Source organism: Temnothorax longispinosus, chromosome 6 (genome assembly GCF_030848805.1).
Source record: "Temnothorax longispinosus isolate EJ_2023e chromosome 6, Tlon_JGU_v1, whole genome shotgun sequence".
Classification (NCBI taxonomy): Eukaryota; Metazoa; Arthropoda; class Insecta; order Hymenoptera; family Formicidae; genus Temnothorax; species Temnothorax longispinosus.
This window is the reverse complement of record NC_092363.1, coordinates 14,772,738-14,788,054: the sequence shown is the minus strand read 5'-3', so window position 1 is coordinate 14,788,054 and position 15,317 is coordinate 14,772,738. Positions and strand designations below refer to the sequence as shown.

Sequence of the window (15,317 nt, the reverse complement as noted above, 5' to 3'; positions counted from 1 at the left end):
TACGAATATAAACAAGGATAGAATAACGCCAATAGCGCTTTGAACATGCATCGGAACGCGGCCTAATTTGATTGGCTCACCCCTAGGTTCGCCATTTTACCTCACTATCTGAGTCACTCCCCACCCTACAAGTTTCCAGACCTGTATGTAAGACCGTGGTTTCTTCTACCCCTATTTCATATATAATTTTTTTAAATTTGGTTGACTAAACCCAACTTTATACGCAATCGAAGGTTCATATACGAAATTCACGAAAACAAAGCTTCCTCTATGAGGAAGCAATAATATATGTATAAAAAAGCAATATAAAGAATAAAATGAATAATAAAATAAAAGAAATTATATAATATTGTTTTGGAATTTATAATAAAAATATGATGTAAAACATCATTCATAATTTGTATGGAAATAAATATAAAGTATTATGTGTGGAACTTGTATTAAAACTAGCTGGTTACCCGGGGCTTCGCCCCGGCGTCTTTTTTTATAACTTTATTATATCTAGCTAATCTTATATCCACCAATATATGATTCATAAACACATATTGTCAATTGTAACTTTTTTACATCGCCCATGATCCTCACCAAATTTAATAACAACCTTCCTTAAATGATACTCAATCCATCAAATAACTTATACATTTTTTAGACATAAATCGGCAACCCCTTCACCGATTCTCGCCAAATTCAATACCACCAACCTATCTTTAATGATACTTTATCTATAAAAAAATTAGCTCGATATCTCAAAATTTACGGAAATTAGAGCAATCACGTAGATTTTTTTTAGACAGAAATCGGTAACCTCTTTATTATTAACAATTTTTTGAATTCTATTATATTCCTCAATTTTTTTACCCCTATTTCATATATAATACTTTAAGATTTGGTTGATTAATTTTTAAGAATAACGTTCAAACATACCCGTAAGAATTTTATATATTAGTACAGCATTCTCGAAAAGTTAGACAAATTTTGGCCGGTTTCCAGTAAATCGGTCCATTAATAAATGAGTAGTTCGCAGTCAGTCAGACAGACAGACAGACATTAGGAAAATTTTAGAACCGATATCCCTAAAAAATCGGTGATGATGCGGTTCTCAAAATACGTCTACGGTCTAATTAAGTTAGAGTATCATAAGATAGTATATACCAAATTTGGTTGTTCTAATTTGAAAACTGTAGATTTGCATAGCGGACAAACATACATTCATTTATATAGAGATAGAGATAAAAATATGAATTTATTACAATTATATGTATTTCTTGTGCTAATAATATAATAATTTGTAACAACCCAGATAGCACAGCTGATCTTTATGAATTCAAAAAGATCTGAATCTGATCTTTATGAATTCATAAAGATCAACTGTGCTATCTGGGAAAGTATAATCGCTTATCCATTTTTATATTAGTAAGCTCAATTTTTTTTAAACGTATGGATACAAATTTAGTAGCTTCGGTCACTGCTTTTTCTATATACGTCCCAAAATCTTGTGACACATGTAGATTTCATACTGGCAATTAACATGGATTTGATTCCTTTAATAGGTCTTTGATTTGCATTAAAAATTTGTAGAACAACGTCCATCCAGATTTGTGCATTGAATGCATTAGAAACCATCTCTTATATAGTTCCTAATAACTTTTTTTCGTTTTTTTGTTGCTTGCCTATTTATTTCCATACAAATAAAATAAATGATGTTTTACATCATTCATTATTTATACATTATATTACAAAAAATAATAATTTAAGGTGCAAGAGATGCAGTATCTTTTACATACATTATAATTAGTATGCAGGAAATAAATGAAAACATAGATGAATTTTGTGTTTTGCTAATATATTTATAGAAAATCCACAATAAACTTGAATGATTTATCAAAATGATTTTATATCAGCGGTGCACACGTAGTTTTGTTGTTAAGATTTTGCAGCAAATATTGAGATCCTGATGTATTTAAAAATTAGATGGATAATAATGTTGATTACACTCCGTTTTTTGTTCTTTTTTTTAATGTTATAAAACTTTATTTCACATTATACGAAAATATTTCACAATAAGTTTTATTTCTGTAATATTATAATATGTCATAATTATATATATATATATATATATATATATATATATATACTTATTGCAAAGTGTTCTCATAATGATGTTTCTAATTCTCATTTATTTCTGATATTGTCGTATTTTAGAGAGTGACTATAGAAACTATAGCAAGTAAAAAAGTCGTTATTTTATTTTTCTTCTAATTTTTTCCAATACAGAACTGCCTAATTGCGTAGTTTTGTAATAAAATTATTTTAAAAATTATTTGACGAAAAATTGTCACATTATTTGCATGAGTGCATCTGTTCCTGCAATCTATGATGAAATTATAAGTCCAAAAAACGGAGTGTTTAATCAACATTATTATCCATCTAATTTTTAAATACATCAGAATCTCAATATTTGCTGCAAAATTTTAACAACAAAAGTACGTGTGCACCGCTGATATAAAATTATTTTGATAAATCATTCTAGTTTATTGTAGATTTTCTAAATACATCAGCAAAACACAAAATTCATCTAAAGCGGGTGCTTGTTAGCCTTGGTACGTTACTGCCTTCTGCTACGGACGGCCAGAAAGCATTTTCAGGCCGTATTGCTAAAGCGGGGAGCACGCGGCAACGCCGCACAGACGCGGCAACGCCGCAGTCTTAGCATATGTCTCTCTACCGTGCGTCCGCGTGAGCAGTTCAATGGTGTGTGTGCGTATTCACACATAAAACCTAGAAGTTAGTTTCTCGACGTTGGCGACACTGAAACGAAGTTTCGTATTGTCACCGCGCGAGGTCTCCAACATCAATTCGGAGTTCGGCCGTGACTCCTGTCGACCCTTAAATATGCAGAATGTATATCTCCTCAATGTAAACAAAGCTTTATATTGCAAACTTTGATGAATATCTTGATTGATGAATGATGAAAGGATGCACAGCATTGTAATATAATATACTATTATTTAATAAAATAACTATTTATCAAACTGAATTTAAACATATAACACAAACTATTATACATATATATATGTATATATATGTATATATATGTATAACATAAACTTATAGGATAATTAAAGTAGAAATTGCATTAAATAAATACAATAATGCCGATTCTCTTTGATAAACTTTCTAACCTCAAAAAGTAACATTTAATTTATTACTCTTTTTATAGTATTGGATAACATATTTATTATTATTTTCATATTCTACACATCACAATATGCAATAATATGAAATTTTATCCAAATCAAGGAGGAGATGTATATATTTCTCTGCATTCTCGTTTTATATTTTGCCTTTAATAATAAAAAAATTCATTTATATAAAATAAAATTTTAAATTAAATAAATAACTAATATAATATATTACTTACATCTTGTTCCATTTTGAATCAGGCACAATCAGGTACGATGCAATACGTATATACCAGCACATACGGCCACAGCCACGGTTTGATGCTAAAGCTGAGAAAATCCAGCTTTCTTTGCTTGACGCTAGCGTCAAATCGAAATCACGTGATCACGCAATACGCTGAAACGAGCGTCCCATGAATTCGCACCTTTAAAGTTGGAAAAATCCAACTTCTCTTTTCTTGACGCTGGCATCATACTGATGTCACGTGACAACACCTCTATGAAGTTGGCCGGACAACTTCAACGTATCGAACTTTCATTAATTGGAATCGATTGGTGGTCGTTTGGTGGTCTTTGGTAGTCTAGTCCGATCGTTTGGTGGTTAGTCGTTTTCCTGTAAAATAAAAATAAAATTTCCGGTGTGAAGTTAGCCGGACAATTTTTATTTTCAACCAATTTAACTTTTTTATAGCTCATTCGACGCGGAATCGTTTGGTGGTCACGAATATCACCGGTAAAACGTTTGGTGGTCAACCGTTTTCCCAGAAAATAGAAAAAACCGTATGCGCATAATGCCGTATTCGGAACAATTGTATTTATCACCCAAATTGACTTTGATAGGGCTCAATCGACGCAGAATCGTTTGGTGGTCACGAATATCGTCATTAAAAAACGTTTGGTGGTCAATGGTTTTCCTAAGAAATAGAAAAAACCGTACTCTCACGCCATTGGTCGCATGACACTCCGTGACGTTAGCTCGGTAATTTGATGGATAAACATTATTTATCAATCAAATTGACTTTCATACGGCTCAATCGACGCGGAATCGTTTGGTGGTCACGAATATAATCAGTAAAACGTTTGGTGGTCAACCGTTTTCCCAGAAAAAAGGAAAAACCGTATGCTCACGCCATTGGTCGTATGACTCTGTGCTATTAGTCAGAAAAATTGTATTTGTCACCCAAATTGACTTTGATAGGGCTCAATCGACGCGGAATCGTTTGGTGGTTACGAATATTGTCATTAAAACGTTTGGTGGTTAATCGTTTTCCTAAGAAATAGATAAAACCGTACTCTCACGCCATTGGTCGTATGATTTCGTGACGTTAGCTCGGTAATTTGATGGATAAACATTTATTTATCAATCAAATTGACTTTCATACGGCTCAATCGACGCGGAATCGTGAGTCATACGACCAATGGCGTGAGCATACGGTTTTTCCTTTTTTCTGGGAAAACGGTTGACCACCAAACGTTTTACCAGAGAGAAACCTGAGAGCGGCCACCGGGATCATTCCGTTCCAGCGGACGTATACTGACGCGCCGCCTGAGAAAGTGGACGTCAACTACGTCGTTACGCTCGGTAACGGTACACACATGGTTCGTGTCCGTGCTATGGTTCGTGTCCGAACTACTCAGATGGAGGGGATATGCCAGTCGGCTACTCGGCACTCGGCAAGCTTCGAGCGGGGAGAGAAGGGCAGACATACGATCTGCTGTCTCCTTCTCGCTTGAGCTGTGACGTAGCTGCTTAGCACGCGCCGGCTATGCCACGATGCCATGCATTTCGGGTATCGCTCCTCGCGTCTCGCCGAATGCCGAGTCTCGCGTTGGCAAATCGACGATGCGCTATACGTTACATTTACGTTTATATTTACAAATTTTAATTTTTATATTTATAAATAAATATATATATATATATATATATATTTGAAATTTATAAATATAAAGATTGCAATTATAATTAATTAAAAAAATATTTATAAACATAAAAACTAAAATTCGTAAATGTAATGTATAGAAATCTCCGTTCTGGCAAATTTGCTCTTATATCAAAAAAAGTCTTACATTAAAAACCTTTACTTTAGCATAATAGTATTTAAATTTAATATTTAAATGCATAACAATAATTACATATTAACTATATCAAGAAAAAAAGTAGTTCATAATGTTCTTTTTACTCTTATTAAATTTATATTAGCTATTAATGTTTATAAGCGGCCACGAGCAACAACAGAGAGATATTGAATTAAAATAAAAACAATTTCTTAAATAAACAATACACATGCTTAACGTTTCGACTGTACTTAGTCTTCTTCGGAACGGATTACTACGATAGAAGAAGATAAATATAAAAAAACATGATAATTAATGTTCAAGTTTACATACTAAAACATTAAACATTAGTCTAGACTAAAACATTAAACAATCATCTAATAATATAAACAAAGTAAACAATAATCTAATTAAATCACAAATATAAAAACGCCGGAATAATTGAATAAAACCATAACAAGATAAATTTATATTTATATTGAGAAGTGGTAAAATTTCTTCTGTCAGGAAGAGAATGTAAAGAATTATTAACGGAGGTATTCTGATTTAAAAGATCTTTAAAATATATATTTTTCATCAGGAACTTTTTTTATAGGGAAACGAAAAAAGTGAATAACGTTAAACTTTGCATGTTCTCTTCACCTTATTTTGAAAATTTATTTTTATTTTTTAAGTAACAAAAATGCTCTTCTTTTCTGTTATATCCTGGTCACCATAAATGACAGACGGTGTAAATAATTCTAGCTGTTCTAGGTATCTGAAACGCAAAAAGCTAAAATTTTCTTATTCAGAAGAAGTATATGTGGCTATAGTCTGAACTAGAACTAAACCAATATTTCCATTCTAGGTTCTAGGCGGCTTTTTTATCAAAAATATTATTAATCAATATTAAATAAACCATTTACGATCTGAGCTTAGATTTTATAGTAGCCTAATAATATTTTTTATATACTATATTTACATATTTTTCCAACTTTAATCAACTATAATACGCGCCAATTAACTTATCAGACTTACAACACAGCTCCTATTGGATTAATAAAATCCCCTCACACCCCTCTAATTAAATCGATTTAAATAATAGTAAAGAATTTACTACTCCAACAGGAGCTGTGTTGTAAGTCTGACAAGTTAGTCAGCGCGCAATTTATTAAGATTGGAAAAAATATACGTGTAATTATACATAAAAATATTATTAGGCTATTAAGATCCAAGCTCGGATCGTACACGGCTTATTTAATATTGATTGATTGTATAACGGTCACATAAAACGGTCTTATTTCTCTTATATTATTAAAAATCAGAATAATAAATTTATTTCGCCAGTGAATAGAATAACAGTTAAAGCAGCTTAAATCGACAGTAACTGGAAATATATAACGTCTTTACCGATATGAACATTGAAAAAAACGTGAGCCAACTCGCTTTGTCGGATTCACACAGCACTTTTTCGGATCAATCATCGAGACATTATTAATTTCGACCAACGCTTTTGGTCAGAAGATGTAATTTCTAAATTAATAGTTTTAAATTTTATTAAAAATATTATTAAAAATATTATAACTTTTTTCAAAATTTTGTTAATAGAATGAGAATGTATGAGAATGAGCAATACCTTAACGAATTAATAATGCAAGGACATACAGACGTTGTTACAACCATTCGAGAAAACTGTTCAACATTTTATGTGTTGCTGCAGAAGAAATTAGTAATGTCGGCGGACAAATTATACGCTAGTGACTAGTGCTGCTAGAAAAGATCGTAGTATTTTAAGGATACATGCTGTAGATGATATTGCTTGTCCCTCGCTTGCAGTTTGAAAATGTTTGATTATTAAAAACATTTGATTATTAAAATCTTACATTCAAAATAACGCTTATAGCAGATAAACAAAAATCTTGTCTGTATTTGACATCACACTTGTGAAAATTAAGCGTGTAAAAAATCTGCAAAAGAAATGTAAACGTGCAAAGAAACTATTGTCAATAACATCACACATACACACACAGAAGAAAATGTAAATAATTGATTTCTTTATTATTACAATAATTTGAATATTGAAATTATTTTGTACCATATGCTTTCTCACACTTATATGTATGTGATTAATAATAAAATATATTAATGACAAATAATAAATTACAAGAGCGTATTCTGGTTTGAAAGATCTTAAGGACGTTCTCCGGAAAATCGATTTTCTCTAGATTTTCTTGAAACTGTGAATATATACATTAATTTATAGGTGTGCTTTATGTGTAGTATAAATTTTAGTACCTTTTGCGGTATTAAAAATCGAGATATTGAGCTTCAAAGTTTTAACTTTTGACACGGAATTCCTATTCCGAGGTATTGTGAAACAGACATTTTAATAAATTGTGAAGAAAGTTTTTTCTAAATGTTTTTGAAAGACTAGTATATGATGCTTTATATAAAAATAGAAATTAATAATATGCGATAAGTTTCAATACCCTTGCGGTACTCGTTTTTGAGAAATACTTGTGTAAAGTACGCGATTTGAAGTTAACTTCTTATTTTTTAGTTGTTATATGTAATATTTAGTAAATAAACATTAGTAAAATAAATTTTTCTTTTTAAGTATGAATACAAGTAGAGTATAACTGGAGCCGGAGAGGGTCTTTAAAAATAGGTAATTTTCAGGAATTTTTTATAGGGGAACGAAGAAAGCGTATAACGTTAAACTTTGCATGTTTTTTTAATCTTATTTTAAAAATCTATTTTTATTTTTTAAGTAAAAAAAATATTTTTCTTTTTTGTTACTTTTATATTATATCTTGATCACTAAAAGACGTAAGTATGAGAGACGAAGTAAATGATTCTAGCTGTTCTAGGTATCAGAAACGTAAAAACCAAAAATTTTCTTATTCAGAATAAGTGATATGGGCTATCGTCTGAACTAGAATAAACATTTTCTTTTAATAAAATACTAATAAAATTTTAAAAAAAGTTATAATATTTTAAATAAACAAGCCGCTCAGAATGGAAATATTGATTTAGTTTTTGCGTTTCAGATACCTAAAACAGCTAGAATTATTTACATCGTCTGTCATTTATAGTAACCAGGATATAACAGAAAAAAGAGCATTTTTGTTACTTAAAAAATAAAAATAAATTTTTAAAATAAAGTGAAGAAAACATGCAAAGTTTAACGTTATTCACTTTCTTCGTTTCTCTATAAAACATTCCTGAAAAATATATATTTTAATGATCTTTTAATTTAAATATCTCCGTTAATAATTCTTTATACATTCTCTTCCTAACGTGTGTGTGAAGCTATCGTCTCATTTTGCAGAAACTCACAAATTATTGAGAGTTCTGGCTTCTTTCAAAAAACGCGTCAGTACAAACTGAAGCGCTATGTTCACGCAGCGTCTCATTTTGTCCTACACAAGTTCCACCACTGTTCTCATCAGATTTTGCAAGATCTATAGTTCTATAACAGTTCTATAAAGAGTTTATCTCATCAGATTTTGCAAGATCTATAGTTCTATAACAGTTCTATAAAGAGTTCTGCCATATAAAAGCAAAAAAATTAATTATAAGGTACTAAAAAAAAATTACAATGCAACGAGTATACCGGTTGAGACGCCAGTTAAAATCTCGGAGTTCCGGTTTATGTAAAATATTTTTCGAGTAATTTTGAGCATATTGAAACATTTTCTAAAGTTCCGAGCGTTAGAATCTTTGTGTTATATTTAAAAAAATTAATATTAACCGAAAAGTAATCATGACAGAAGAAGATGAGACGCTGTGCGAAATCTCGGAGTTTTGGCTTATGTAAAATATTTTTCGTATAGTTCTGAGCATACTAAAGCATTTTCTAAAGAGTTTCCGCCACTAGCTACGTTGTATATATATGTTTATTAACTTTAGCAAACACTAGCTACGTTGTATAATTTTTAAATAAATTAATACCGCTCGAAAATCAGGAATTTATCGAAAATAAGGTGAGAAGCTGGCCGTATTTTGGCAGTTCTGTGAGTTCTGCTATAATTCTCGTGTAGTTCTGAACGTGTTCTAACGTTGTCCCATTTTATTCTGGCAATAAGCATTATTTATTCATTTTTTAAATAATTCTTATCGCTCGAGAAAGACCCTATTCTCGATAAATTCCTGACTTTCGTGCGTTATTAATTTATTTAAAAATTATACAACATTGCCAATGCCCGGAACTCTTTAGAAATTGTTTTAGTATGCTTAGAACTGTACGAAAAATATTTTATATAAGCCAGAACTCCGAGATTTTCTACAGCGTCTCACCCACATACCCGTAAATGCGTCTTTCTTGGGCGATAAAAATTATTTAAAATATGAATAAATAATGCTTATCGTCAGAACTCTTTAGAAATAAACGTTAGAACACGTTCAGAACTATACGAGAATTATAATAGAACTCACTGTTACCCATGTGTATTGTTTATTTAAGAAAGTGTTTTTATTTTTATCCAATTATCCTTCTGTTGTTGTTGCTCGTAATTTGGCCGCTTGAACATGCATAGGTAAAATAAATTTAATAAGAGTGCAAGAAATATTATAAACTACCATTTTTTTCTCAATATAGTTAATAATATAATTATTGGTATGCATTTAAATATTAAATTTAAAATTTATTATGCAAAGTAAAGGTTTTTAATGTAAGACTTTTTTAGATAGAAAAGCAAAGAACGGTGATTTCTAATACATTACATTTACGAATTTTAATTTTTATGTTTATAAATATTTATTTAATTAATTATATTTGCAATCTTTATATATTTATAAATTTCAAATATATATACATATATATATATATTTATTTATTTAATTATAAATATAAAAATTAAAATTTGTATACAAGCAAATGTAACGTATATAGCGGGTATAGCGTATCGTCGATTTGTCAACTCGAGACTCGGCACTCGGCGAGACACGAGACGCGATACCCGAAATGCGTGGCATCGTGGTACAGCCGGCAAGCCGGCCCGTGCAAAGCGGCAACGTCACAGCTCAAGAGAGACAGCAGATCGTATGTCTGCCCTTCTCTCTCCGCTCGAAGCTTGCCGAGGGCCTAGCGTACCCGGACAGAGGAAAGGCTTGCGCGACCAGCATATCCCCTCCATCTGAGTAGTTCGGACACGAACCATAACATGGATACGAACCCATGTATCGTTACCCGAGTCCTCTCTGATCGTTACCGAGCGTAACGCCGTAGTTGACGTCCACTTTCTCAGAGGGCAGATTAGGACAGACGTCCCCCGAAGCCGGATGGCCGCTCTCAGGTTTCTCTCTGGTTTTACTGATTATATTCGCGACCACCAAACGATTCCGCGTCGATTGAGCCGTATGAAAGTCAATTTGATTGATAAATAATGTTTATCCATCAAATTACCGAGCTAACGTCACGAAGTCATATGACCAATGGCGTGAGAGTACGGTTTTATCTATTTCTTAGGAAAACGATTGACCACCAAACGTTTTAATGACGATATTCGTGACCACCAAACGATTCCGCGTCGATTGAGCCGTATGAAAGTTAATTTGATTGATAAATAATGTTTATTCATCAAATTACCGAGCTAACGTCACGGAGTCATGCGACCAATGGCGTGAGAGTACGGTTTTTTCTATTTCTTAGGAAAACGATTGACCACCAAACGTTTTAATGACAATATTCGTGACCACCAAACGATTCCGCGTCGATTGAGCCCTATCAAAGTCAATTTGGGTGACAAATACAATTTTTCTGACTAATAGCACAGGGTCATACGACCAATGGCGTGAGCATACGGTTTTTCCTTTTTTCTGGGAAAACGGTTGACCACCAAACGTTTTACTGATTATATTCGTGACCACCAAACGATTCCGCGTCGATTGAGCCGTATGGAAGTCAATTTGATTGATAAATAATGTTTATTCATCAAATTACCGAGCTAACGTCACGGAGTCATGCGACCAATGGCGTGAAAGTACGGTTTTTTTCTATTTCTTAGGAAAACGGTTGACCACCAAACGTTTTAATGACAATATTCGTGACCACCAAACGATTCCGCGTCGATTGAGCCCTATCAAAGTCAATTTGGGTGCCAAATACAATTTTTCTGACTAATAGCACAGAGTCATACGACCAATGGCGTGAGCATACGGTTTTTCCTTTTTTCTGGGAAAACGGTTGACTACCAAACGTTTTACTGATTATATTCGTGACCACCAAACGATTCCGCGTCGATTGAGCCGTATGAAAGTCAATTTGATTGATAAATAATGTTTATCCATCAAATTACCGAGCTAACGTCACGGAGTCATGCGACCAATGGCGTGAGAGTACGGTTTTTTCTATTTCTTAGGAAAACGGTTGACCACCAAACGTTTTAATGACAATATTCGTGACCACCAAACGATTCCGCGTCGATTGAGCCCTATCAAAGTCAATTTGGGTGACAAATACAATTTTTCTGACTAATAGCACAGAGTCATACGACCAATGGCGTGAGCATACGGTTTTTCCTTTTTTCTGGGAAAACGGTTGACCACCAAACGTTTTACTGATTATATTCGTGACCACCAAACGATTCCGCGTCGATTGAGCCGTATGAAAGTCAATTTGATTGATAAATAATGTTTATCCATCAAATTACCGAGCTAACGTCACGGAGTCATGCGACCAATGGCGTGAGAGTACGGTTTTTTTCTATTTCTTAGGAAAACCATTGACCACCAAACGTTTTAATGACGATATTCGTGACCACCAAACGATTCTGCGTCGATTGAGCCCTATCAAAGTCAATTTGGGTGATAAATACAATTGTTCCGAATACGGCATTATGCGCATACGGTTTTTTCTATTTTCTGGGAAAACGGTTGACCACCAAACGTTTTACCGGTGATATTCGTGACCACCAAACGATTCCGCGTCGAATGAGCTATAAAAAAGTTAAATTGGTTGAAAAATAAAAATTGTCCGGCTAACTTCACACCGGAAATTTTATTTTTATTTTACAGGAAAACGACTAACCACCAAACGATCGGACTAGACTACCAAAGACCACCAAACGACCACCAATCGATTCCAATTAATGAAAGTTCGATACGTTGAAGTTGTCCGGCCAACTTCATAGAGGTACAACACCTCTACAGGAAAACGACTAACCACCAAACGATCGGACTAGACTACCAAAGACCACCAAACGACCACCAATCGATTCCAATTAATGAAAGTTCGATACGTTGAAGTTGTCCGGCCAACTTCATAGAGGTCGTGACAACGCTCAACGCTGTTTTTCAGTGTCCCATGAATTGGCACCTTAAGGGGATCCTGCAGTGACTGGCGAACTTCCTCGATGTCGATAATGTCAACCTTTCTAATTTTGTTTTCCCTATATCTGTTTTTGTCTATCGAAATGACATCTGTCCTTTTTTCGATTGCTCGCCATCTCTCGCAAGATCCGGCAACTACTGTTGCTGCTCTTCTTGTCATTTGCATCCCGTATTTGCTTTACTAAAATAATTTTTTGATGGATCTTTTTTTGTACGCATTGAATCTTACTTCTACTTGCACGATATTATTCCTACATGTTTTCCCAAGGGCAGATGATAAAAATTATGTATGTATAAACTGCAGAATTTTTGTTTTAAGCAAATATTGTCGTCAGGTGACAGCTGCGTATGTGCCCAAATAAGTAACATTTTTAATTTTTTGGCGTTTTTGATATAAAATCGCGTTTTCTGCCCTAGATTTTTGTGCGTACTTTAATTCTAGACCAAAAACTTGCAATTCTGTAAAGCCAATTAAAAGATCCATCGAAAAACGATAATGTCGGTAAATCATACGGCTGCAGGATCCCCTTAATGAAATAGACCAATCAGTTTTCTTAAGGTGGAAGCACATAAAATTGCAGAAGCTATGAGCACGAATGCAGAAGCCATATGCGCATGCGCTATGGTGTCTGCATACTGTCTATGGCCTAGTTTACACCGATCTCTTGATACGCGTATCAAATAGTATATTTCATCTGATCAGCCAATAATCAGGCTTATTTACTAGTTATTTACTATTTAATACGCGTATCAAGTGATCGGTGTAAACTAGGCTTATGGCTTCTGAATTTTCAATCTACATACACTATGCTTATGTATTTTTATGTAGATTGAAAATTCAGAAGCCATAGGCAGTATGCAGACACCATAGCGCATGCGCATATGGCTTCTGCATTCGTGCTCATGGCTCCTGCAATTTTATGTGCTTCCACCTTTAAGGCCATTGCACGTAACAAAGTTTTAGTTATAATCGTAAGGCCGTAAGAAAATAGACCAATCACACTTGATTATTCTTCAAGCGCGAGGAGAATAATCGACTGTGATTGGTCTATTTCCTTACAGCCTTACGATTATAACTAAAACTTTGTTACGTGCAATGGCCTTTAGCTTTAGGGCCAATTTCACCAATCACAGTTATAGCGAATTCGGACGCTTGCACTAGTGCACACTGAGTGCGCACTAAGGCTTGTTTATAATCTAATTTTTATATTTAAAGTCGCTTAAATACACATTTAAAAACTTTTTAGCCAATAAAACAATCTGTAATATCTATATGGATGCTGTACAAATTAGGTGATCTGTAAACAATTGATTAAGAACAAGCCTTAGTGCGCACTCAGTGTGCACTAGTGAAAGCGTCCGAATTCGCTATTAGCTTAACCGATGGTTAAAGTTAGCAGAATTGACCAATAGAAATGAATCCACCCTGCTTTCTATTGGTCAATCCTGCTAACTGAGTGCTAACTTGAAAGCTCCGGTAACTTAGCCGGTCAACTTCGACTTTATTAATTTTCATATTTTTTTATCGTTTGTTGGTCGTTTGTTGGTGATTGTTGGCCTAATTACAACGTTTGTTGGTTCTTAATTTTTTTTTTAATTTAAAAAGAAAAATTAGCATTAAGTTAGCCGGAAAAATTTTATTTTTAATTTCAAAAAAGCCTAATCGATGCGTAATCGTTTGCTGATGATTGTTGGTCTAATTTTAGCGTTTGTTGGTTTATTATTAGTCTTAAAAACGAAAAAAAAAAACGAAAAATTATCTCACATATTAAAGTAATCGAAGATTGGTTTATTTGCCTACTTAGGGTGCTGTCCCATGGACATCGGAATTATCGGAAAACGGAATCGGAAAGGTGAGATGGTGGGGAGCTAACCAATCAGAATGATTCCGTTGCGTGTTTTTACATCGGGGTTCCCCATGGCGATCATTTTTCGGAACGGAATTCATGCATGTGCGTAATAATTCAAATATCTGGCAGTCACTGGCGGTTAAAGAGTGTTGTGATAAGTTGCTGTTGTATTTATACATATATCTGTTTTGATTGAAAAAGGGGAATATAATGTCATCTGCTGTAAGTATTGTAATTATGAGATACGTATGCTAAGTTATGTTATATTAGGTTATAATGTTTATATATTGATGGTCTAGCATACATTTCTAGCCTAACATACATATACAATATGGTTATTAGTAGTATTAGTAGTATTCAATATTTGTTAAAAACAGTATAACAGTAACTTATCACAAGACTCTTTAACCGTCAGTGACCGCCAGATATTTGAATTATTACGCACATGCATGAATTCCGTTCCGAAAAATGATCGCCATGGGGAACCCAGATGTGAAAACACGCAACGGAATCATTCTGATTGGTTAGTTCCCCACCATCTCACCTTTCCGATTCCGTTTTCCGATAATTCCGATGTCCATGGGACAGCACCCTTAAGCTTTATTTCTATCAATTTAAGGCTAACATCTATAAAACTGCCATATGAATACGGGCCTTAACATCGGCAGAAAATCGCGAAAAGATAAAGAAACATGGTGGTTCGTGGGAAGCACACACACACACACACACACAACGGGGGGGGGTGCGCTAAAATTAGACCAACAATCATCAGCAAACGATTACGCATCGATTAGGCTTTTTTGAAATTAAAAATAAAATTTTTCCGGCTAACTTAATGCTAATTTTTCTTTTTAAATTTAAAAAAAAATTAAGAACCAACAAACGTTGTAATTAGGCCAACAATCACCAACAAACGACC

The 15,317-nt window shown here is 33.5% G+C and overlaps 1 long non-coding RNA gene across 1 annotated transcript; it reads right to left on the bottom strand.

The window, feature by feature from the left end:
- Positions 1-11,941: 11,941 nt before the first annotated feature.
- LOC139814553 (uncharacterized) lies at positions 11,942-13,108 on the bottom strand. The gene is made up of 2 exons (XR_011732485.1): positions 12,247-13,108; positions 11,942-12,154 (listed from the first exon to the last, which is right to left on the bottom strand). It is a non-coding gene; the product is annotated as an uncharacterized lncRNA (long non-coding RNA).
- Between the last annotated feature and the right edge of the window lie 2,209 nt (positions 13,109-15,317).